Source organism: Hylobates moloch, unplaced genomic scaffold (genome assembly GCF_009828535.3).
Source record: "Hylobates moloch isolate HMO894 unplaced genomic scaffold, HMol_V3 SCAFFOLD_4, whole genome shotgun sequence".
NCBI classification, from domain to species: domain Eukaryota; kingdom Metazoa; phylum Chordata; class Mammalia; order Primates; family Hylobatidae; genus Hylobates; species Hylobates moloch.
The window spans coordinates 8,006,332-8,032,513 of NW_026652279.1; the positions used below are offsets into that span (position 1 = coordinate 8,006,332).

Below are 26,182 nucleotides of genomic sequence, written 5' to 3' on the forward strand. Positions count from 1 at the left end.
CAAAGATCTTGTGAGAATTAGACTCTGCTCATTTATCTTTGGGTTCACACAGTGGTTTTCCAAGGTTTTCTCATCCTCGTAGACATTTAATATTAGTTCGAAAAAGTAGTGAAAACAACGCATCTCAATCATTAAGTTTTGATGAAGTGAAAACACCAAAGGTCTGGTATATAGTTGCCTGTTGGTAAGTGGTAAGTTCTTACCACATTATTTTTCTGTATTTGAAGGAGAAAGTATGTTGAATTTATCCAGCATCTGCCATATGTCAGACTAGGTACTTTTCATATATATATTTTTTTCATTTAATCTTCACAGTAATTCTCAATCATTATTGCCAACTGAGTAATTGGAAAGTAAGTACCTCTTTAATACCTTGTCATGATTTCCAGTCAATCTCTAATGTTCATCTACCTTGTAAACCATTTTATATGCTAACAGACATTTCTCTGTTTAATACCAGTGAGAAAACTGACCCTTGGTGGTGTAACTTGATCTACATAAAGCACGAAACACTGTTAGTGGAAAGCAGAGTTGGGCTCTGAATTCTTTGAACTCTTACGCTCTTCTAGTAACAACATACGTATTTCCTTTCTACTCTTTGAGATATGAGTGAGGAAGTTTGAAATGAATAGTAACACCACCTTTTTCTTTTTTCTTCCCTCTCCAGCTTTTTATTTTGAAAAATTACAATTTATAGAAAAGGTAAAATGTGTATTTTTTCCCCCAAGATTCACCAGTTAACATTTTGCTTCATCTGCTCTGCTCCTCTTTCTTCCTCTTTTTTTTTCCTGAAATACTTTAAGTAAGTAGCAGACAATCTGACACTTATCATTCAGTATTTCAGGATGTCTCTTAAGAATGGAGTCATACTTCTCATAACTACAATGCCATTATCACACCCAAGAAATTTAATATTCACTAACTAATATTATCTAATATGTGGTCAATTTCCCTGTTGTCCCAGTGATAAAAGCCTTACAGCTTCTTTCTCTACTCAGGATAGAACTGAAGAAATACATTGCATTTGGTTGTCAGGGTCCCCAACCTTTTTTATTTCCTCCATGACATAGACTTTTGTAGAGTCCAAGATATTTATCCTGTAAACGGTCCCATAATCTGGGTTATCTGAGTTCCTTATGATTAGACTCAGGTTAATTGTTTTTTTTTTACATGGATACCTAAGTATTTTTGGGTGTTTCTCATTGAGTTATACCAGGAGGCACAAAAAGTCTTACACTTGGTATGTTTAATCTTAAGTTTGCTTAAGTTGTTTTCCAGTTGGTTATACACTAAAGGTTCAATTATCCTTTGATGTTAAGAGGCAATCTATGGGGTAATATTTTGAGAACACGTGATTATCCTGTTCCCCGATAATCTTTCACCTAATAGTTTTAACATCTGTGGATACTTCTTGTTTGAAGCATTTGTTACATTGGTGATTGCAAAATAATGATTTTCCTAATACTGTCATTTTTCTATGAATTTGTTAGCTGGCATTCTTCTGTAGGGAAGAGTTTCCTCTCTTGCCGTCCACATCCTTTTAAAAAAATCCCCATGAACTCATGGATTTTAAAAAATAGCCTAATTGAGATACAATTCATGTACCAGACAGTTTACTAATTTAAAGTGACAGTTCAGGGGATTTTAGTGTGTTCATAAGTATGTGCAATCACCACCATAGTCGTGGATTCTTTTTTGTTGGGTAATTATAGTCTATCACCATTAGTATTATTCTTTTGATACTTAAACCGTCCCATATTTGTCCAGTGGGAGCCTCTTCAGCCTACTTCTGTGTTCATGTAACATTTCCCCATTAGTCCTTTTTTTTTTTTGAGATGGAGTCTCATTCTCTTGCCCAGGCTGGAGTACAGTGGCACGATCTCAGCTCGCTGCAACCTCTGCCTCCCAGGTTGAGGCGATTTTCCGGCGTCAGCCTCCTGAGTAACTGGGATTACAGGCGCACACCACCACACCCAACTAATTTTGCATTTTTAGTAGAGATGGAGTTTCACCATGTTGGCCAGGCTGGTCTCAAACTCCTGACCTCAAGTGAGTCGCCCACCTTGGCCTCCCAAAGTGCTGAGATTACAGGCATGAGCCACCGTGCCCGGCCCTCATTAGTCTTTGAGAACCTCCTTGCTGGTGTAGCATGGTATCTTATTCTTACCTTGTACTCTCCCTGCCCCAGTCCTGTAATCAGCCCCTCCCCAAGGGGGCCTTGATTCCTTTTGGTGGGGAGTAGTATTTAGAAACTATAGGTGTATCATTGCATCTAGGCTCTTTTATTGGGCAGAAAAAAAATAATTATTTCATCTTTCCCATTTCATGTATCTATATCAGGCAAGAAGAACACAGAATTATGATTTATTTAAAAAATTATACTGTAAACTTCTTTCCAGCGTACAGTGCTGTGAATTCAGCGTACATATAGATTTGTATAGCCATCATCACGATCAAGATACAGAACATTTCCATCACCCCAGACTCCCTTGTGCTACCCTGTGCATACCCATTTCCCTGCTTCTTACTGCTGGCAACTTTACTGATCTGTTCTCCATCACTACAGTTTTTTCTGTTTGAGAATGTCATTTAAATGGCATTACAGAATATACAGCCGTTTCAGATTGCCTTCTGTCACTCAGCATAATGCCTTTGAGATTCATCCCAGTCATTTCATGTATCAATAGTTTCTTCCTTTTTATTGCAGAGTGGTATTCCATTGTTAGGCCATATAGTGGAATACAAAAATTATGGTTTATCCTTTGATCTGTTGAAGGACATTTGAGTTCTTTGGGTGTCATTATGAAGAGAATTGCTGTGAATAGTCATGTATAAGTTTTTGTGTGAACATCATTTTCATTTTTCTGGAGTAGAAATGCAAGAATGGGTTTGCTGGGCCATGTGGTGAGTGTGTATTTAGCTTTATTAGAAAGTGTGAACTCTTTTCTTTTTTCTTGAGACAAGGTCTCACTGTGTTAACCCAGGCTGAGTGCAGTGGCGCAGTCTTGGCTCCCTGCAACCTGTCTGCCGGGCTCAAGTGATCCTCCTACCTCAGCTTCCTGAGAAGCTGGGACTACAGACATGTACCACCACACCTGGCTAATTTTTGTATTTTTTTGTAGAGATGGGGTTTCACCATGTTGTCTAGGCTGGTCTCAAACTCTTGGGCTCAAGCAGTCTGCCTACCTTGGCATCCCAAAGTGCTGGGGTTTTAAGGCCACCGTACCTGGCCCAAACTCTTTTCTGTAGTGGCTGTACAATTTTACATTCCCACCAGCAGTATATGGTTAGCCTTGATACTGTCAGTATTTTTATTTTAGCCATTTTAATAGGTGTGTAATAATACCCCGTAATGGTTTTATTTATTATTGTTTTAATGTTAGTTGACTCTTTAATCACAAAAGTTAAACAGTCCAGAAAATAAATTTATTTGCAAAAAAGAACCACACATAATTATGGGAGAGAAACTTTTTGTAAGACTCTAAGTTTAGAATATTGAGACTTTTATGTCTTGAACATGGTATCTCCATTTACTTTAATCTCCATTTTCTTTAATGTTTTGATAATACTTTATAAATTTGTTGACCGTTTTGAATTTTTTTTATTTATTCCTAGGTAGTATTTTCTGAAGCCACTGAAATGTTATCTGTGTCTTCACTTTTTTATTCTAAAATCGTTTAAAGTAAATTAATATTACACACTTAAATATTTCAGTATAGGCTGGGCATGGTGGCTCATGGCTGTTACCCAGCACTTTGGGAGGCTGAGGTGACAGGGTTGCTTGAGCCCAGGAGTTTGAGACTAGCCTTGGCAACATAGTGAGACCATGTTTCCACAAAAAGTTTTTAAAAAATTGCTGCCTGTGGTGGTGCATACCCATAGTCCCAGTTACTTGGGAGGCTGAGGTGGGAGAATCACTTGAGCCCAGGAAGTGGAGGCTGCAATGAGCTTAGATTATGCCACTGTACTCCAGTCTGGGCAATAGAGCAATGTTAGAAAGAATGCTGAGTGCTGGAACTCTAATCCATTGCTATCAGAGAGGGAATAAAGTCCTTCTGAAAAAATAGTTTTATATCATACAGTAAAACTGAAGATCCGTATAAGCTGATTTTCTCCACCACTGGCAGTTATATACCTAATAGAAATGCACATGTGTACCAAGAGACACATGCAACAATATTCATATCAATATTGTTTATAACAGGAACAATTTGAGATAAATGTTTCTCAATATAAGAAAAAATAAACTATGATATGTAAGTGCATGCAATAATACATAGTAGTGTAAAAAGAACAAACTGCAGCTCTTGCAACAACGTGGATCAATCTCAACAAATTTCATAACAAAAAAGAGATGCAAAGTCGTATAGTGTAAGTGTTCATATAGAGTTCAGAAGCAGTGCTTGCCACATTTTCAAATGCCGCAGCAAATATATATGTATATCCATCTATTGAGATATCAAGAAAACATGGTGAAAGGTTAATAATAATTGGGAATCTGGGTGAAGAATATGCAAAAATTCATTGAACTGTTTTGTTACCATTTTGTAGGTTTGAGATTTTTCAACATAAAAAGATAGGAAAGAGTTAAAAATCAGATTAAAGCTAATTAGTATGGTTTTGGAGTACAAACATGGGTAGTAAAGTGATAAGAAAATACCACAATTAAGAATAGTACCAACTCTGGGAAGAAGGATGAACTTTTGCTGAGGAAGAGCCTAGTGAGGGTCTTCTGGTGCTGGTCATTTCTTTACCTGAGTAAATGTGTGAGCTTTCCTTTATAATTATCTATTAAACAATCCAGATGAATACTATGCATTTTTGATACACATATTTCACAGGCGAAAAAAGGTAAACACAATGTAATGAGGTATATAAAAATACTTTCAAAGAAAGATTGCTATCTACTTGTTAAACATTATTATTATTTTTTTAAAAAAACCCTGCATTTGCTTTGTAACAAGCAAAGTAAGGGGATTTTTGCTATGTGAGTCGTTTACTTGAGCTAAATTTATCGAAGGCACTTACTGAGGACCAATTTTTGAGGCTACCAATATAACGTCATCTTACTTTTACAAATAAGGTAGTTCTTAATACAGCCATCAATTCTGAATCTTGTTTAGTTTGGTAATACTAGGTAATAAATTCTTTTAAATAATCCCCATGAACTGCAGTATGATATCCTCATACTCATTTTGGCAGATATTCTCGCATATGCAACTTAAAAAATTGTTATAAGAAAACTTGAGCCCAGGAGTTGGAGCCCTGGGTAACAGCGAGACCCTTTCTCAAAACAAACAAAAGCAAAAAAAAAAAAAAAAATCCAAAAACATGATGGATGAAAATTTTATAATTGTTAAAATATCATACATGATTTATATTGTTCATGTGTAAATTTTGCCTATTTTCAATAGCTTTTTAAAAATTTTCTCATGATTTCACAGTGTTTTTTGTCAAAATTGGAAGTCAAAAGTTGGTCAGAATTTCACATTCTCAAATTGACTTTTAATATATTGATATTAATTCAGTCTTCTTTGTCATCTAAATCAATATCAAAATCTAAATCATCAGTTTAACTTTTTCTGCAGCTTCTTCTGTGGTTAGAACTTAATTTTCAGTAATTTTTTTTTCTGGTTCTTTATTAAACAGAATAATAGTGACTTCTTTGTTTCTACATTTTGTGCAGACTTCACATTCATAGGCACATAGTCTACACATGATGTGATAAGAATCCTTCACTGACTTTTATAAATAAACATTTAACACTTTTTTTAGGTTTTGATAATGGTTTGTGTTTCTTAAATTTTGTTAATGCATGCCATTCAGGAACTTCTTTACAGAGTTGACATATTCCATCATGACATTTTGCATTTATTTTCTTGGTCTGAACACTTACCAAACTTGGTGTTTGTTTTGTTTTGTTTTGAGACAGAGTCTTGCTCTGTCACCCAGGCTGGAGTGTAGTGGCATGATCTCAGCTCACTGCAAACTCCTCCTCCCAGGTTCAAAACTTGGGTTTTTTTTGTGCTTTTTTTTTTTTTTTTTTTTTTTTTTGAGACAGAGTCTCGCTCTGTCACCCAGGCTGGAGTGCAGTGGTGCAGTCTTGGCTCACTGCAACCTCTGCCTCTTGGGTTCAAGTGATTGTTCAGCCTCAGCCTCCTAAGTAGCTGGGACTACAGGTGCCCACGAGCAGTCCTGGCTAATTTTTGTATTTTTAGTAGAGATGGGGTTTTACCCTGTTAGCCACGCTGATCTCCAGCTCCTGACCTCAAGTGATCTGCCTGCCTTGGCCTCCCAAAGTGCTGGGATTACAGGCATGAGCCACCACGCCTGGCCCAAAACTTGTTATTTTTGAAGCCAGATGTGTTCTGCTGTTTCTGAGGCCTGGAACGAACCACGTTGCCCTTCTGGGAGCTAACCACAGAAACAACCACCCTGCCCTTAGTAGAGGGGAAATAATGCATAAACTACTCCCGGGAGTTGATGCTCTTTCTCATAGTGGTTTTAATTTTCAATTCCCTAATGGCTAATGACATTGAACATCTTTTTGTATGCTTATTTGCCATCCTTGCATCTTTTTATCGTGTAGTATCTATTCAGTCTTTTGCTCATTTTTAATCATGTGGTTTCTTTTGGAGTTTTGAAAGTTCTTTATATATTTGGGATGCTCATCCTTTACTCTTAGGTGATTTGCAGTATTTTCTAATAATCTGTAACTTGTAATTTCTCTAAACAGTATTATTTGCAAAGTTAAAGTTTTAAATTTTGGTAAAGTTCAATTCATTTTTTCTTTTATGTGTTGTACTTTGGATATCATCTCTAGGAACTCTGCCTAACTCTAAGTCATTAAGGTTTTCTCCCATGTTTTATTCTAAAAGTTTTATAGCTTTAGGTTTTACATTTACATCTATGATCCATTTTGAGTTAATTTTTATTTAAGGGGTGAGGTTTAGCTCAAGATTTGTTTTTTGCACATATAGATGTCCAGTTCTAACAGCATTTGTTGAAAAGATTATTTTTTTTTTCCTCACTGAAATGCTTTTGCATCTTTTAAAAAAATCCATTGGCCTGATTTGTATGGGTCTGTATCTGGAAGAAATATATATATTAAGGAACCTGTATATATAGGTTCCAAGCAATGTCTTTGTTTTTCTTTATTTAGGTGCTTGTTTTCATATTTTTGAATATCCCAGTCTTGAAAGATGATGTTTTAATTTTCTGAGACCTTTCCTTTCGTTTATTTTTATTTTTCTCGAGACAAGGGTGTTGCTGTGCCACGAAGGCTGGGGTGCAGTGGCGCGAACTCAGCTCACTGCAACCTCCCTTCTGGATTCAAACGCCACCTGAGTAGCTGGTATTACAGGTGTGCACCACCATGCCTGGCTAATTTTTGTATTTTTAATAGAGGCGGGATCTCACCATGTTGGTCAGTCTGGTGTTGAACCCCTGGCCTCGTGTGATCTGCCCAACACAGCCTCCTGACGTGCTGGGATTACAGGCATGAGCCACCGTGCCTGGCCTGTTTGTTTTTTTAATTGATACGATGGCTATCTTAAAAAAATCTCAAAGTGGGCCAGGCGCAGTGGCTCACGTCTGTAATCCCAGCGCTTTGAGAGGCCAAGGTGGGCGGATCATGAGGTCAGGAGATTGAGACCATCTTGGCTAACATGGAGAAACCCCATCTCTACTAAAAATACAAAAAATTAGCCAGGTGTGGTGGCAGGTGCCTGTAGTCCCAGCTACTCAGGAGGCTGAGGCAGGAGAGTGGCGTGAACCCGGGAGGCGGAGCTTGCAGTCAGCCCAGATTGTGCCACTGCACTCTAGCCTGGGCGACAGAGCGAGACTCCGTCTCAAAAAAAAAAAAAAAAAACAAAAAACAAAAATCTCAAGGTGTCTTCTGGTTTTTCTCTCCTAAAACATCTCTTTCTTCCTTTTCTTTTTTTTTTAAAGTGATAGGACTGACTTTGTAGTCACTGTTTTTATATTTCAATAATTAGGTATCTTTCACTTTTTTTCTGTCTCTTTTTTTCTGAAAATGCCTATTTTCTCTTGCATTACTATACTGTTAATTCTGTTGATTACTATACTGTTAATTCTCGCTGTGGCATTATCATGTAGTAAAAATAATTTCAACATTCACCTACTGGAAGGAGGAAAACGTGCTGTGTATTTTGTTTTATCCAAGCACAAAGCATCTTTGCTTTGAGTTGTCTTCCTTACAGTATCCTATAAAATACGAAATCTGAAGTGAGTCGCTAAGATTACTGTTTACTTTGTGCTGAAATAAACCTAGAACCTAAATTATTTGCTTCTTGTTGTAGCACTGCCTTCTTAGAATTGAAACTCTAAAAATCATGGGATTAATGTGAAGTTTTTAATGCAGAGTACAGATTATAGAAATTTTCTTTGTACACTATCACTCAAACGTTTACTGTAGTTTTGAGAATAATATTGTTACTGAAGTGGTGACCCAGTAATTTTTAGTTCACCAGAAAACATTTATAGAGTAAGTGGAGGGTACAGAGCTATAGAATTAGCCATGTGTGAATGGGACAGAGGAGAGAGATTCTACCCCTAGATAGCATCTCCTATTTGTGTGTGGAAATTTCATGGATATTTGTAAAGCAGTTCATTAGTAGTTGAACATTCAGTATTGGATATTTAAAAGTGTTGGAGTACTGGCAAAATAAGAACAAATAGACAGTGAAGGAGTGAATCCTTGTCTCTGAATGAGTTGAATTCTGGGCAGTCCTTTTAGACAGCTTAGAAAAAGGAAGGGTAGAGTAATGGAATTGATATGTTGACATTGGAAAGCATTTTTTTAAAAAATTAAACTTTAAATTCTGGGATACATGTGCAGAATGTGCAGGTTTATTACATAGGTATACATCTGCCATGGTGGTTTGCTGCAACCATCAACCCGTCATCTACATTAGGTATTTATCCTAATGCTATCCCTCCTTTAGCCATCCCCTACCCCTTGACAGGCCCCAGTGTGTGATGTTCCCCTCTCTGTGTCAATGTGTTCTCATTGTTCAGCTCCCACTTATGAGTAGGAACATGCAGTGTTTGGTTTTCTGTTCCTGTGTTACTTTGCTGAGGATGATGGGTTCCAGCTTCATCCATGTCCCTGCAAAGGACATGAACTCATCCATTTTTATGGCTGCATAGTATTCAATGGTGTATATGTGCCACATTTTCTTTATCCAGTCTATCATTGATGGGCATTTAGGTTGGTTCCAAGTCTTTGGTATTGTGAATAGTGCCACAATAAACATACTTGTGCATGTGTCTTTATATTAGAATGATACATAATCTGTTGGGTATATACCCAGTAATGAGATTGCTGGGTCAAATGGTATTTCTGGTTCTAGATCCTTGAGGAATTGCACACTGTCTTCCACAAAGGTTGAACTAATATACACTCCCACCAACAGGGTAAAAGTATTCCTATTTCTCCACATTCTCTCCAGTATCTGTTGTTTCCTGACTGTTTAATGATTGTCGTTCTAACTGGCATGAGATGATATCTCACTGCGGTTTTAATTTGCATTTCTCTAATGACCAGTGATGATGAGCATTTTTTCATATGTTTGTTGGCCACGTAAATGTCTTCTTTTCAGAAGTGTCTGTTCATATCTTTCGCCCAGTTTTTGATGGGGTTGTTTGTTTTTTTCTTGTAAATTTAAGTTCCTTGTAGATTCTGGATATTAACCCTTTGTCAGATGGATAGATTACAAAAATTTTCTCCCATTCCGTAGGTTGCCTATTCACTCTGATGATAGTTTCTTTTGCTATGCAGAAGCTCTTTAGTTTAATTAGATCCCATTTGTCAATTTTGGCTTTGTTGCCATTGCTTTTGCTGTTTTAGTCATGAACTGTTTGCCCATGCCTATGTCCTGAATGGTATTGCCTAGGTTTTCTTCTAGGGTTTTTATGGTTTTAGGTCTTATGTTTAAGTCTTTAATCCATCTTCAGTTAATTTTTGTATAAAGAGTAAAGAAGGGGTCCAATTTGAGTTTTCTGCATATGGCTAGCCAGTTTTCCCAACACCATTTACTAAGCAGGGAGTCCTTCCCCCATTGCTTTTTTCAGATTTGTCAAAGATCAGATGGTTGTAGATGTGTGGCATTATTTCTGAGGCCTCTGTCCCATCCCATTTGTCTGTATATCTGTTTTGGTACCAGTACCATGCTGTTTTGGTTTACTGTGCCTTGTAGTATAGTTTGAAGTCAGGTAGCATGATGCCTCCAGCTTTGTTCTTTTGCTTAGGATTGACTAGGCTATGCAGGCCCCTTTTTGATTCCATATGAAATTTAAATTAGTTTTCTCTAATTCTGTGAAGAAAGTCAATGGTAGCTTGATGGGAATAACATTGAATCTATAAATTACTTTGAGCAGTATGGCCATTTTCACGATAATGATTCTTCTTATCCATGAGCATGGAATGTTTTTCCATTTATTTGTGTCGTCTCTTATTTCCTTGAGCAGTGGTTTGTAGTTATCCTTGAAGAGGTCCTTCACATCCCTTGTAAGTTGTAGTCCTACGTATTTTATTTCCTTTGTAGCAGTTGTGAATGGGAATTCACTCGTGATTTGGCTGTTTATCTATTATTGGTGTATAGGAATGCTTGTGATTTTTGCACATTGATATTGTATCCTGAGACTTTGCTGAAGTTGCTTATTAGCTTAAGGAGATTTTGGGCAGAGACGATGGGGTTTTCCAAACGTACAATTATGTCATCTGCAAACAGAGACAATTTGACTTCCTCTCTTCCTATTTGAATACCCTTTATTTGTTTCTCTTGTCTGATTGCCTTGGCCAGAACTTCCAATACTCTGTTGGATAGGAGTGGTGAGAGAGGGCATTTTTGTCTTATTTCAGTTTTCAAAGGGAATGCTTCCAGCTTTTGCTCATTCAGTATGATACGGGCTGTGGTTTTGTCATAAACAGCTCATAATATTTTGAGATACGTCCCATCAATACCTAGTTTATTGAGAGTTTTTAGCATGAAGAGATGTTGAATTTTATTGAAGGCCTTTTCTGCATCTATTGAGATAATCATGTGGTTTTTGTCATGGTTCTGTTTATGTGATGGATTACATTTATTGATTTGCATATGTTGAACCAGCCTTGTATCCCAGGGATGAAGCTGACTTGATCATGGTGGATAAGCCTGTTGATGGGCTGCTGGATTTGGTTTGGCAGTATATTATTGAGGATTTTCACATTCATGTCCATCGGGGATATTGGCCTGAAGTTTTTTTGTTGTTGTTGTGTCTCTGCCAGGTTTTGGTATCAGGATGATGTTGGCCTCATAAAATGAATTAGGGAGGAGGCCCTCTTTTTCTGTTTTTTGGAATAGTTTCAGAAGGAATGGTACCAGCTCCTTTTTGTACCTCTGGTAGAATTCGGCTGTGAATCTGTCTGGTTCTGGGCTTTTTTTGGTTGGTAGGCTATTAATTACTGCCTCAATTTCAAAGCCTGTTATTGGTCTATTCAGAGATTCAACTTCTTCCTGGTTTAGTCTTGGGAGGGTGTATGTGTCCAGGAATTTATCCATTTCTTCTACATTTTCTAGTTTATTTGCATAGAGGTGTTTATAGTATTCTCTGATGGTAGTTTGTATTTCTGTGGGATCAATGGTGATATCCCCTTTATCACTTTTTATTGTGTCTGTTTGATTCTTCTCTCTTTTCTTCTTCATTTGTCTGGCTAGTGGTCTATTTTGTTAACCTTTTCAAAACATCATCTCCTAAATTTATTGTGTTTTTGGAGGGTGTTTTGTGTCTCTGTCTCCTTCATTTCTGCTCTGATCTTAGTTATTTCTTGTCTTCTGCTAGCTTTTGAATTTGTTTGCTCTTCTCTAGTTCTTTTAATTGTGATATTAGTGTGTCTATTTTAGATCTTTCCTGCTTTCTCCTGTTGGCGTTTAGTGCTATAAATTTGCGTCTAAACACTGCTTTAGCTGTGTCCCAGAGATTCTGGTACATTGTGTCTCTGCTTTCATCAGTTTCAAAGAACTTATTTATTTCTCCCTTAATTTCGTTATGTACCCAGTAGTCATTCAGGAGCAGGTTGTTCAGTTTCCATGTAGTTGTGCGGTTTTGAATGAGTTTCTTAATGCTCAGTTCTAATTTGATTGCACTGTGATCTGAGAGACTATGATGATTTCCAATTTTTTACATTTGCTGAGAAGTGTTTTACTTCCAATTATGTGGTCAATTTTAGAATAAGTGCGACGTGTTGCTCAGAAGAACGTATATTCTGTTGATTTGGGGTGGAGAGTTCTGTAGATGTCTATTAGGTCCGCTTGGTCCAGAGCTGAGTTCAAGTCCTGAATATCCTTGTTAATTTTCTGTCTCATTGATCTGTCTAATATTGACAGTTGGGTGTTAAAGTCTCCCACTGTTGTTGCATGGGAGTCTAAGTCTGTTTGTAGGTCTCTAAGAGCTTGCTTTATGAATCTGGGTGCTCCTGTATTGGGTGCATATATATTTAGGATAGTTAGCTCTTCTTGTTGCATTGATCCCTTTACCAATATGTAATGCCCTTCTTTGTCTTTTTTTATGTTTGTTGGTTTAAGTCTGTTTTATCAGAGACTAGGATTGCAACCCCTGATTTTTTTTTGCTTTCCATTTGCTTGGTAAATATTTCTCCATCCTTTTGAGCCTATGTGTGTCTTTGCACATGAGATGGGTCTCTTGAATACAGCACACTGATGGGTCTTCACTCTTTATCCAATGTGCCAGTCTGTGTCTTTTAATTGGAGTCATTTAGCCCTTTTACATTTAAGATTAATATTGTTATGTGTGAATTTGATCCTGTTGTTAATGATGCTAGGCAAAATAACCTATTAATTGTTGCAGTTTCTTCATAGTGTTGATGGTCTTTACAATTTGATATGTTTTTGCAGTGGCTGGTACTGGTTTTTCCTTTCCATATTTAGTGCTTCCTTCAGGAGCTCCTGTAAGCCAGGCCTGGTGGTGACAAAGTCTCTCAGCGTTTGCTTGTCCATAAAGGATTTTATTTCTCCTTTGCTTATGAAGCTTAGTTTGGCTGGATTTGAAATTCTGGGTTGAAAATTCTTTTAAGAATGTTGAATATTGGCCTCCACTCTCCTCTGTCTTGTAGGGTTTCTGCAGAGAGACCTGCTGTTAGTCTGATGGCTTCCCTTTGTGGGTAACCCGACCTTTCTCTCTGACCGCCCTTAACATTTTTTTCCTTCATTTCAACCTTTGTGAATCTTGACTATTGTGTTGCTCTTTCTCGAAGAGTATCTTAGTGGTGTTCTCTGTATTTCCTGAATTTGAATGTTAGCCTGTCTTGCTAGGTTGGGGAAGTTCTCCTGGATAATATCCTGCAGAGTGTTTTCCAGCTTAGTTCCATTTTCCCCATCACTTTGAGGTATGCCAATCAAACGTAGGTTTGTTCTTTTCACATAGTCCCATATTTCTTAGAGGCTTTGTTTGTTCCTTTTCATTCTTTTTTTCTCTAATCTTGTCTTCACATTTTATTTCATTAAGTTGATCTTCAGTCTCTGATATCCTTTCTTCTGCTTGATCTGTTTGGCTATTGATACTTGTGTATGCTTCATGAAGTTCTAAAAACATGGAAAGCTTCACGAATTTGCATGTCATCCTTGCACAGGGCCCATGCCAATCTTCTCTGTATTGTTCCAATTTTAGTATATGTGCTGCTGAAGCGAGCGCGGAAAGCATTATTTTTAAAAGTGCTTAACTGCCTTTAAGGAGTATTTTTTACTTGTACTTTGAATGGTACTAAAACATTGAGCTTGGACTTTCTTCATCAAATCATATGCACCAAACACCCCTTTGGGGTTGGGATTTTTGTTAATTCTTTTTTTTTTTTTTTTAAATTTAAATTTACTTTAGGTTCAGGGGTACATGTACTCGTTTGTTGTGTAGGTAAACTTGTGTCATGAAGGTTTGTTGTACAGATTATTTTGCCACCGAGGTACTAAGTCTAGTGCCCATTAGTTTTTTTTTTTTCCCTGATCCTCTCCCTCCTCCCAGCCTCCACTGTTCAATAGGCCGCAGTGTCTGTTATTCCCCTCTGTGGATCTATGTGTTCTCATCATTTAGCTCCCAATTATAAATGAGAACATGTGGTATTTGGTTTTCTCTTTCTGCATTAATTTGCAAAGGATAATGGCCTCTAGCATCATCCATTTTCCTGCAAAGGAAGTGATGTCGTTTTTTCTTATGGCTGTATAGTATTCGTGGTATATATGTACCACATTTTCTTTATCCAGTTTTTTATTGATGGGCATATAGGTTGATTCCATGTCTGCTATTGTTTAATAGTGCTGCAGTGAACATACGTGTGCATGTGTCTTTATGATAGAAGGATTAATATTCCTTTGGGTATATACTCAGTAATGGAGTTATTGGGTCAAATGGTAGTTCTGATTTTAGGCCTTTAAGGAATCACCATACTGTCTTCACAATGGTTTAACCAATTTACATTCCTACCAACAGTGTGTGCGTTCCTTTTTCTCTCCAACCTCACCAGCATCTGTTATTTTTTGACTTTTTAATAATGGCCATTCTCACAAGTGTGAGATGGCATATCATTGTGGTTTTGATTTATTTACATTTCTCTAATGATGGGTGATATTGAGGTTTTTTCATATTTTGCGAAAGTTTTTTCCCATTCTGTAGATTGTCTGTTTTACTCCGTTGATAGTTTCTTTTGCTGTGCAGAAGCTCTTTAATTAGTTCCCATCAATTTTTGCTTTTGTTTCAGTTACCTTTGGCATCCTCGTTATGAAATCTTTTTGTGTTCCAGTGTCTAGAATGGTATTGCCTAGGTGTCTTCCATGGATTTTATATTTTTAGGTTTTATATTTAAGTTTTTAATCATCTTTAGTTAATGTTTATATATGGTGTAAGGAAGGGGACCAGTTTCAATCTTACACATTTGGCTAGCCAGTCATCCCACCACCATTTATTGAATAGGAAATCCTTTCTTTCTTCACTGCTTATTTTTGTCAGCATTGCTGAAGAGGAGATGATTGTAGGTGTGTGGCCTTACTTCTGGGCTCTCTTTTCTGTTTGCCTGTGTGTCTGTTTTTGTACCAGTACCACGTTATGTTGTTTTGGTTACTCTAGCCCTGTAATACAGCTTGAAGTCTGATAGTGTGATGCCTTTAACTTTGTTCTTTTTGCTTAGGATTACCTTGGCTATCTGGGCTCTTTTTTTGTTCCATATGAATTTTAAAATAGTTTTTTTCTAGTTCCGTGAAGAATGTCAGTGGTAATTTAATAGGCATGGGGTTGAATCTGTTATATAAATGGCTTTGGGCAGCGTGGCCATTTTCACGTTATTGATTCTTCCTACCCATGAGCATGGAGTGTTTTTTTCATTTGCTTGTTTCATCTCTGATACCTCTGAGCAGTGTTTTGTAGTTCTCCTTGCAGTATCTTTCACCTCCTTGGTTAGCTGGATTTCTAGGTATTTTGTTCTTTTTGTGGCAGTTGTGAACGGGAGTTCATTCCTGATAGGTCTCTTGGCTTGCCAGTGTATAGGAATGCTAGTGATTTTTGTACGTTGATTTTGTATCCTGAGACTCTGCTGAAGTTGTTTATCAGCATAAGGAGCTTTTGGGCCGGGACTATGGGGTTTTCTAAATATACGATCATGTCGTTTATTGAGTTTTTAACATGAAGTGGTGTTGAATTTTATTGAAAGCCTTTTCTGTATCTATTGAGATAATCATGTAGTTTGTATTTATTTATTTATTTCATGCATAACTCTTTCCTCAAGTTAGAGGGAGAAAATAAAATTGCGAGCCAAGGTGGAATTTGTTTGGAAGGCTCTGTGTGATGTTCTCATATAAATTATAGAAATGAGTAGTCTTAGAATATCAGCATTAAATAGAGCTTTAAAAAAATCCATGTAGCAGTAGGACAAAAAAAAAAAGATCTAATTAGCTAGTTAACACTCTGTCTACTATGTAGTAACCTATTTACTATGGGTCGTTTATTGATTACCACACGTAATTGTTAGGAAAATCTTTGTAGCAAAAATGACCATGCTGCTCAAATTTGTGGAAAGTAAAGAATCCACTTTGCTTTCGGCTCTTAGTTTTAGGATTACATTTAAAAGATCTCAAATGAATTTACTCTCATTGCAGTTAAAAAATATAAACTGTTAATCTCTTATCAAGAACACTTTACTGCTGTTCTTTATATTAAAATAAAGTTAGGCATATGCTGAATCTCATAAAAACTGGGTGGATACAGAAAAAAAAAAGTTGATTTATCTCATGCAAATCAAAAACCCCAAAACAATTTACAACCTATTTTGTAACTCAGAGGATATTAAACAGGCATCACTCATGTTTTGAGGCATCTTGAGGCATTATTCAATATATGTCATCTTGCCAAGTTGGATGGCCTTTGCATTTTCTCAGATTTTCTTGTGTGTTTTTTTTTGAGACGGAGTCCTGCACTGTTGGCTGGGCTGGAGTACAATGGCGCGATCTCAGCTCACTGCAAGCTTTGCCTCCTGGGTTCAGGCAATTCTCCTGCCTCAGCCTCCTGAGTAGCTTGGATGACAGGCGCGTGCCCCCACACCCGTCTAATTTTTTGTTTTTTTTTGTTTTTTTTTGAGACGGCATCTTGCTCTGTCACCCAGGCTGGAGTGCAGTGGTGCGATCGGCTCACTGCAAGCTCTGCCTCCCGGGTTCACACCATTCTCTTGCCTCAGCCTCCCGAGTAGCTGGGACTACAGGTGCCCTCCACCATGCCTAGCTAATTTTTTGTATTTTTAGTAGAGACGGGGTTTCACCATGTTAGCCAGGATGGTCTTGATCTCCTGACTTTGTGATCCGCCCGACTCGGCCTCCCCAAGACTTTTTGTTTTTTTAATAGAGACGAGGTTTCACCATGCTGGCCAGGCTGATCTTGTACTCCTGACCTCGTGATCCACCCACCTTGGCCTGCCAAAGTGCTGGGATTACAGGTGCGAGCCACTGTGCCTGGCTGCGTGTCTGTTTTTAAAACTATTTTTTAAATTCCATTTCCTGGCTGGGCATGGTGGCTTATGCCTGTAATCCCAGCACTTTGGGAAGCCGAGGTGGGTGGATCACGAGGTCAGGGGTTCGAGACCAGCCTGAGCAACATGATGAAACCCCTTCTCTAATAAAAATGCAAAAATTAGCTGGGTGTGGTGGCAGGCACCTGTAATCCCAGCTACTCGGGAGGCTGAGGCAGGGGAATAGCTTGAATCCCGGAGGTGGAGGTTGCAATGAGCTGTGATCACACCATTGCCTCCAGCCTGGGTGACAGAGCAAGACTCCGTCTTGGAAAATTAAAAAAAAATTTCTTAAAGAATTGGAGCCATCAAAGTTGGCAAGCATTAAGCATGCTAATTAGTTCAACATACTGACCAGTTCTCTGAATTATTAGTTCAAAGAAGCATGTGGACAGGGATGAAATTAAATTTGGGAATTTTTCACTCTAGTTGTTTTAGGGTACTCAGGTTTGCTTTGATCTGTAAATAACAGATGCTTTTCCATGCATGGTTTAGAGTACATCAAACATGTTCAAAACTTTATCTCAGATACTTAAGATCAAGTTATTTTATTTTCCTGATATGCATGCATTTGCTTCACTTTTAAAAATAAACTGGCATAAAATAGTTGTAAGGCCATACATAAAATTTACTTTATTAGTTGCTAAAATATATTGCTTATTTAAATAATCAGTTTTAAGAGTAAAAGCTTTGGCAACTATGAAAGTATAGGGAGTATGTGTTCATATGTGTACATATTGTATGTGTACACATACTTTCAGGTATCTAAGTGGTGAAGGTAATTGTCTGCTTTACTTTTATTAGCTAAATAGTATATTTAACTTAATAATTATTTAATCACTGGAATGAAAATAAAACTGTAGACTGAATGGAAACATTGTTTTTAACTTAAGTTTCATAGTTTACTACCTCTTTTGGCTCTTAACCATAATTTTAGTACTGGGAAGAATTTTTTTAACGAATGGCATAAAGTGGATGGCAGATGGGATGAGAAAGGTGCAGGACCAAGAGGGTAAGAACTGAGAAGTCCTCGATTCTGTTTTCCACACTCCCTGATCAGAAGGCTTGATTGGCGTAGGCCCTGCTCCAACCTAGCATAGGCTGCAGGAAGCCATGTGACAAGAGTCCAGATTGTCGTCCAATGGCGTAAGCCTCCCATTTATAAGTGATAATAGGAATAAGAATGTTTGGCCTTGAGCCGGGTGCGGTGGCTCACTCCTTTAATCCCAGCACTTTGGGAGGCTGAGGCAGGTGGATCACCTGAGGTCAGAAGTTCAAAACCAGTCTGGCCAAAATGGCGAAACCCCCATCTCTATTAAAAATACAAAAAAAACAGCTGGGCATGGTGGTGGGTGCCTATAATCCCAGCTACTTGGGAGGCTGAGGCAGGGGAATTGCTTGAACGTGGGAGGTGGAGGTTGCAGTGAGCCGAGATCGTGCCATTGCCCTCCAGCCTGGTCAACAACAGTGAAACTCCATCTCAAAAAAAAAAAAAAAAGGAATGTCTGGCATTAATTCTAGAACTGAGATGCTCTTTTGCTTAGTAAAGTCATTTTTTCTTTTTGATCATTAAGCTACATGAGGTTTTGTAATGCATTCCATTTGTGCCTGTTCTTTATCAAAATATTACTATAACAGTAGCTTCCTTAGTACATCAGACATCAGGACACTGAAGGTCTAGTTGCAGTTTTGCCACTTACTGTCTTGTGCCTTTTGAAGTTGTTTAATCTCTCTGGGTATTGATTTCCTCTTTTTAAAAATAGTTGGTAAACTATGACCTGTGGGCCTAATCCAGATCACAGCCTGTTTTTGTAATAAAGCTTTATTGGCATCCAGCCACTTTCTTTCATTTCTGTGTTGTCTGTCTGCTTCCACACAACAATGGCAGAATTGAGTAGTTGTGACAGAGACTGTGTGGACCATAAAGCCTAAACTGTTTATTATCTGGCTCTTTACAGAAAAAGTTTGCTGAATCCTAGACTAGATCATCTTTAAATCCAATCTTTAGATTAGATTTCCTTTTTGTCAGTTTCTCTTTAATTCTTAGCTCTCAAAGGCTGTCTGTCTTTAAAGGATATAGCGTATCATTTCCTCGTTATCAAATTTGCAAATTATGGAAAGAAGGAAAATACTGAGTAGATCATAGGTTCCCAAAGTACAGTCCCTCCACAAATAGCAGCTGCATTCCCTAGGAACTTGCTAGAAATGCAGAATGTAAGTCCCCACTTGAGACCTTCTGAATCAGAAACTGGGGGTGAGGCCCAGAATTTGTGTTATACACTGTCTGAATGATTCTGATGCATTCTGAAGTGTGAGAACCACTGGACTAGGTGATGCAAAGTTCAGTTAACAGGTTTTCTTCTTCTGTTGTGAAAAAAAGAAAAGCTTGAATACCAAAACCATTTGGTAGGTATGTCAGGAGGGAAATGAAATGTTGGATGTTATTACTAAGCTGGTGAAATTAATATTTTCTTTAGTAAAGCTCCTTGTCATAAATTGTGGGTAATTTTTAATATAATGAGAAATTTCTGAGATGTACATCTGTGTCACCTTCAGCATATTTTTAGTGGACAGAAAAGTAAATATGATTTATTTCTTTGTGGGGTTTTCTTTTTTTGGTGGAAGATCACTTTGAATTATTTCAAAACTGTTGATTTGTAATAAACAGTTTTCAGAATAAAAGAATTACATTAAGAATTAATTTGCTTGCGAAGAAAGTGTTTTAAGGAAAGAGCATTTAAGGGGCACAGCAGCCTGTCTGCTGTGGCTGGATTTCTTACCCATTTTAAGTGACATCAGTGTTGAATTGACTTTTTCCTCAGTGCTAAAAGCTGCTAGAAATGAGCACCAATCACACTACTGATCTGTGTTAGGAAAGATCACAAACACAGTGCTTTGTAATAAATCTCAAAAAGAGGAATAGCAAAATTGTACATGTCAAGAGAGCATTACAGGATGACGTTGCTATTTGGAGAATTGCTTTCATCTTTATGATATCTCACACCTGCTTCATTTGGCATAGATTGTTTCCAATTCATGAAAAACAGTCTTTTCCCTCCCCCAGATCCCAAATTACATAGAAACAGTGTGCTAACGAGGGAAAAATTTTAACATAAAAACTCACTTGAAGGTGCCATCTAAAAACTGAGTGTGAAACTGAGTTAACTAACTTTATTTTGTTTAAAAGGGACCATTGGTTTGTGTGTGTGTATGTGTGTGTACACATAAATACGTACCTATGTATACATTTATTACTGCATGTTTGTTTATATATGTATTTATATAGTTCATTTGATGTGCGTGTGTATGCACCCATTTCCATGTATGTATTTAAAAGAATACATACAACAAACTTTTTTTTTTTGAGGCAGTCTCCCTCTGTCACCCAGGCTGGGGTGCAGTGGCACAATCTCGACTCACTGCAACCTCCACCTCCTGGGTTCCAAGCGATTCTCATGTCTCAGCCTCCCGAGTAGTTGGGACTACAGATGTATGCCACCATGCCTGGCTAATTTTTGTGTTAGTAGAGACTGGGTTTTGCTATGTTGGCCAGGCTAGTCTTGAACTCCTGGCCTCAAGTGATCTGCTCACCTCAGCCTCTGAAAATGCTGGGATTGTAAGTGTGAGCTGCTGTGCCTGGTAAACAAACTTTTGTATATATAACCCTTTCATACTGATTTTTAACTACTTCTAAAAACTATGTTAACCCTAAGTCAGTAACACAGTTCCATAGTCCATGTTTATTATTGCTTCTTTCACTTTTCTCCTTTCTTCATGCCTGAAAATATAATGTGATCCAAGGGGGGTATGTGTGCATGAGGTGTGTGTTTATAGAGTAACAGTTACGTGTCTTGAAATAAGCTGATTTGGATTTTTAGGTTATAGATGTTTTTGTTTTTTATTAAACGTCTTGATTGTTTGGCTATCATCATGGTTGTTACCATAACTCCTTGAGAAGCTTCCACATGCGGGTGGTTTTTGAAAAAGAATATTTATTTGCTTCAGTTTTTCGGGGGCTGGTATCGTACTGCTTTTTCACATTTTATGGATGACATATTTGGCTATCTCTGGGCAAAATCCAGTTAAAAATAATAGTATTTAATATTTAATAAATTACCAGGCTTTTGAACCATCTGGAACTTTATTTTCTTTGCGCGCAGCATCTGAGTTTCAGCTGTTCGCGTTTCTCCTTTGCTCTGGGAAGGGTCAATTGCTTTTAAAGTCTTTGAAGCTTGCTGTGTCAGCCCTTTTCATATTTTCAAAATGCCCGTGTAAAAGGGCTTTTCATCCATTCATGCTGATAATTCTTTTGAACTTGAGGTTTGAACCAAGCTAATCAAATTTAATTATAGCTTAAATCCCGTTACAGTGAACTTCAGTGGACTTCTAGGCTAGGTTTTTTTTTTTTTTTCGGTGTTATACTGAAATTTAGCCATTACCAGTATTACTTGAAGTGAGCAGGCCATTGACTGCAGTTTGGGAGACCTTTTGTAATGGCCAGATTTTAGTTATAGTGACATTGGCAATATGATTTGAACTTTATTCTTTTCCAAAGGAAATAATTGAATTAGCCACAAGTAAAATTTCTTGTTCTTTACATATATTTCAAATTACCTTTTCCTGTTCATCTTAAACAATTTTGAACAATTAAAATCTTAAAAGTACTTTCTTAAAGAGTCCGTTGGTGGTGGTGTCACTGTTGCTTGTTTATTTATTTATTTATTTATTTTTATTATATTTTAGGTTTCAGGGTACATGTGCACAATGTGCAGGTTTGTTACATATGTATCCATGTGCCGTGTTGGTTTGCTGCACCCATTAACTCGTCATTTAGCATTAGGTATATCTCCTAATGCTGTCCCTCCCCCCAACCCACAACAGTCACCGGTGTGTGATGTTCCCCTTCCTGTGTCCATGAGTTCTCATTTTTCAGTTCCCACCTATGAGTGAGAACATGCGGTGTTTGGTTTTTTGTCCTTGCGATAGTTTACTGAGAATGATGTTTTCTGGTTTCATCCATGTCCCTACAAAGGATATGAACTCATCATTTTTTATGGCTGCATAGTATTCCATGGTGTATATGTGCCACATTTTCTTAATCCAGTCTATCGTTGTTGGACGTTTGGGTTGGTTCCAAGTCTTTGCTATTGTGAATAGTGCCGCAACAAACATACGTGTGCATGTGTCTTTATAGCAGCATGATTTATACTCCTTTGGGTATATACCCAGTAATGGGATGGCTAGGTCAAATGGTATGTCTAGTTCTAGATCCTTGAGGAATCGCCACACTGACTTCCACAATGGTTGAACTAGTTTACAGTCCCACCAACAGCGTAAAAGTGTTCCTATTTCTCCACATCCTCTCCAACACCTGTTGTTTCCTGACTTTTTAATGATGGCCATTCTAACTGGTGGGAGATGGTATCTCATTGTGGTTTTGATTTGCATTTCTCTGATGGCCAGTGATGATGAGCATTTTTTCATGTGTTTTTTGGCTGCATAAATGTCTTCTTTTGAGAAGTGTCTGTTCATGTCCTTCGCCCACTTTTTGATGGGGCTGTTTTTTTTTCTTGTAAATTTGTTTGAGTTCATTGTAGATTCTGGATATGAGCCCTTTGTCAGATGAATAGGTTGCAAAAATTTTCTCCCATGCTGTAGGTTGCCTGTTCACTCTGATGGTAGTTTCTTTTGCTGTGCAGAAGCTCTTTAGTTTAATTAGATCCCATTTGTCAATTTTGGCTTTTGTTGCCATTGCTTTTGGTGTTTTAGACGTGAAGTCCTTGCCCACACCTATAAGGATTTATATATGTCCTCCTAGGGCTAATGTCATGGTTTCTGCATATTTGCATAGCATTTTGAGAGAGACTTTTTCCTTTTTGCTTCATGAAAAAAAGTTTGAGCAGTATAATTTTCTAGAAAGAAGGAAATATAAATATTTTACGCTGTAGCATACATTAAAGGGAGGTGGACTAGTACTGATATTTTTAGTACTTTCTTCAAAATGATTGCTAACACGTGTATTATATTTTAGTATCTTGCTGCATTCACTTGTTAATATGTATTTATGCTTCTGTATATGCATAGTTTTTTGTTTTTTTCCAACAGAATTTAAAATTCTACTTAAAAATTACTTGTTTGGATTTCTAAGCCGATTTGGGAATTACGGCATTGGAAATTGTTTGTTGCTTTTTATATCTAAATAAAGTCTATGCATTTTTATAATATTGGTCCAATGTTTGACCTGCCGGAATAAAATGATGATAGAACTCATTCTATCCTCAAAGAATTGGATTCTGAAATGGAAGATAGGGTTCATGAAGAAGAAAAAATAGTAGATCACATATAAAGGTGAAAATTTACTTTTCTTTTTAGTATTCAACTCAAAATTGCCAGTTTCCCTGAATTTATGATAGCAAGTTCTCTTGTTTTAAAATGAAGTGAAATGTGAAGTTAATTTACATACTAGCTGCTTTGAAGTGTAATTTTGCTTGCCAAGTTGTTACGGATTTTTATACAGATTTTTAAAAGAATTTTTGTAATAATGCTGCCACACTGTGTAGGACAAGTTCATGCCTTGCATCTTTGATGGGCGTAAGAATTGTTTACCACAGTTCCCACTGTGGTTGGAGGGCACAACCAATTCCTCTATGCCTTTTGACTTCCATGCCGGAGAGTGTGACTTCTGCATCTGTTTGTTTGTATTTTTATGTAAGCAGAAGCCAAGAATATCATTAGAAAGTAAAACTTTAACAAGAAGGACTGAATCCTGCTAGGCCAGCATAATTTATATAGAGCAGGGGCTAACATTTTCATTTGGGAAAAATGCTTGCATTTCTATACGTGTTTAGACAGAGTACCTTAAGCATTGTTTAGTCTTTTCCTGTCTACATGTTACCATTCAGAACTTAGGTGGAGGAAACATATTTTATATGTAGTTACAGAGAGATACAGAACTGAAAGCCTACAGATACAAGCATTAGAATTGTGACGGGGGTGATTAGGAACATGGACTCTGCAAGTAGCCTATCTGGGTTGAAATCTCAGCTCCAGTACTTAGCCATGTGGCCTTAGGCAAGTTATTTAAACTGACTTATTTTCTTCCTCTTTAAGATGAGAGTAACAATAATACCAGCCTCATAAGGTTGTTGGGAAAATTACATGTGTTCATACGTATGAAGTGCTTAGGACAGTGCCTGAAATACAGTCCTATATAACTGTTATAATTTATGATTATTGTTGTGATAATAATGATGATAATATCACTAGCAGCTCCTCTAAAACTTGTTGGCCTCATCCGAGGCCTATCACTTAGCTTTATCCCCAGTGTCTCTAATACTGCATCTGTTGTGCAGAGTATATCCTGAACCTTCCTCCCTCTGAATTTGCCCACTTGGCACCTCTTCATTTGCTCTTATAATCTCTAGACCATAAATTTCAAAGACGTGGCCCAAAATGTTGGAGTCAAGGTTTTTGCAAACAATAACCTAACATGTTAAAATTGAGTGGTTTCATATCCAATTCCAGTTATCCAAGTTTTCTTGGACAATCTGGATATCTGGTCATAGTGGGCCTACATTTCTGCATGGCAGTAATTGTCTAGAACAGAGTAGCGGCTGCCTGTTTTGACAGAAACTGCTCTCCATGTCATCAGAGTCCCTGCCACTTCCTGTTGTTTTGACACTTTTCTCATTCTAGTCATCGATATCATTTGTTTGGGTCATGTAATACTTATTTGCTGCCAGCAGTTTAGAGTAAGCAGCGGTTCTCCACTATGTGTTCTGCACACTCATACTCCACTAGTCCTTTGCTGATAGGTCACCAGATTTTGATCCATGTGTAAAACATACATTAGTTAAAATGAAATATGCATAATAGTGTTCTGGCTTTGTCTGTCAGAGGGAACATTGAGCTGGGCAGGTGTGCTTGTGTGTTAGAGCTGGATACAACTTGGTGAAAAGGTTAGCCCATATTTAAGTTCAAACCAAAGAACAGCGATTAAAGGCCAAGCCGAAGAAAATTGAGATATGGGAGAGTTTTGCCTTCTGAATGTGTAAGGGAGTACAGGTGGGGCATGCCACGTGTTCAGTGTCCCAGTGCTAGGGAGTCAGCAACGATAAAGAGAGGTAACTGATGCCTTAGACTAGAGTTTAAGGAGCTGTGGATTGTGTCCATGGGGGACCCCCCTTTGCATTCCAGGCTGTGTAGTAGCATCCCTGGCCTCTACCCACTAGATGCCAGGAGCACCTCCCGTGAGTAGTGATAATTTAAATGTCCCCTGGGAGGTTGAAAGACACAGAAGACATTATAATACAGTAGTTATCATGGTCTAGTCACTGTTGACATCTTTAATGCTGCTTTTAGTCTTTGAATCCTTTGAAATATTGGCTTTATACTCCTCTAAAGCATGCAGTATTTATTTTATGGCCATTTTACTACAGTATCAGAGAGGAGATATACTTCTCTCCCCCTCTCTAGTCAAGCACAACTGCGAGTATCTTTAAGGCGCAGCCACCTTTAAGGAAAGACTTCTGGGAACAGCTAACGGTGTTGGAGGAACTGGGCTGTGGCTCGTCCTCTGCTGCTTGTTAGCCCTGTGAACCTGGGGAGGCTAGCCCCCTCTCTTAGTCTTGGCTAAAAGTGAGGTGGCTGAATCAGATAATCAGCAAGATGCCTTCCAGGTAAGATTAGTCTGTAAGTCAGAAAATATTGTAGGACTTCTGCAACTTTAACTGCCAGTCAAGATCACTTAACTAGAATGTCCCACATTTTTCACTCCACTGGAATGAGTAACTTCAAGTGTCATGTAACATCAGGATCACTTAGGGGAATGTCTAGAGGTGCAGTAGATGATTGTTAGCTTTCTGTTGCTGTGTAATGAATTACCACAACTTTAGTGGTTTAAGGTGACATATATTGATGATCTCATGGGTCTCTAAAGCAGCAGTCTGAGGACCACATGGCTGAGTTCTCCGTTCAGTGTTTCACACAGTGGCAGTCAAGGTGTTGCAGGGACTGTGATCTCATCTGAGGCTAGGGTCCTCTTCCAAATGCACAGGGCAGTTGGCAGATGGCATTTCCTTGTGGCAGTATGACTGAGGGTCCTGTTTCTTATTAGCGATC

General features: G+C 37.9%; 1 protein-coding gene, 1 non-coding gene and 1 pseudogene across 7 annotated transcripts in view; 1 reads left to right on the forward strand and 2 right to left on the reverse strand.

The window, feature by feature from the left end:
* The window catches only part of SLC25A26 (solute carrier family 25 member 26), a 171,405-nt gene that overhangs the window by 59,503 nt on the left and 85,720 nt on the right, over window positions 1-26,182 (forward strand). The window lies entirely within an intron of this gene.
* On the reverse strand, window positions 5,525-6,464 carry LOC116466486 (uncharacterized protein C9orf85 homolog; annotated as a pseudogene).
* Window positions 13,607-13,713, reverse strand: LOC116467615 (U6 spliceosomal RNA). Its single transcript, XR_004247833.1, has one exon. It is a non-coding gene; the product is annotated as a U6 spliceosomal RNA (small nuclear RNA).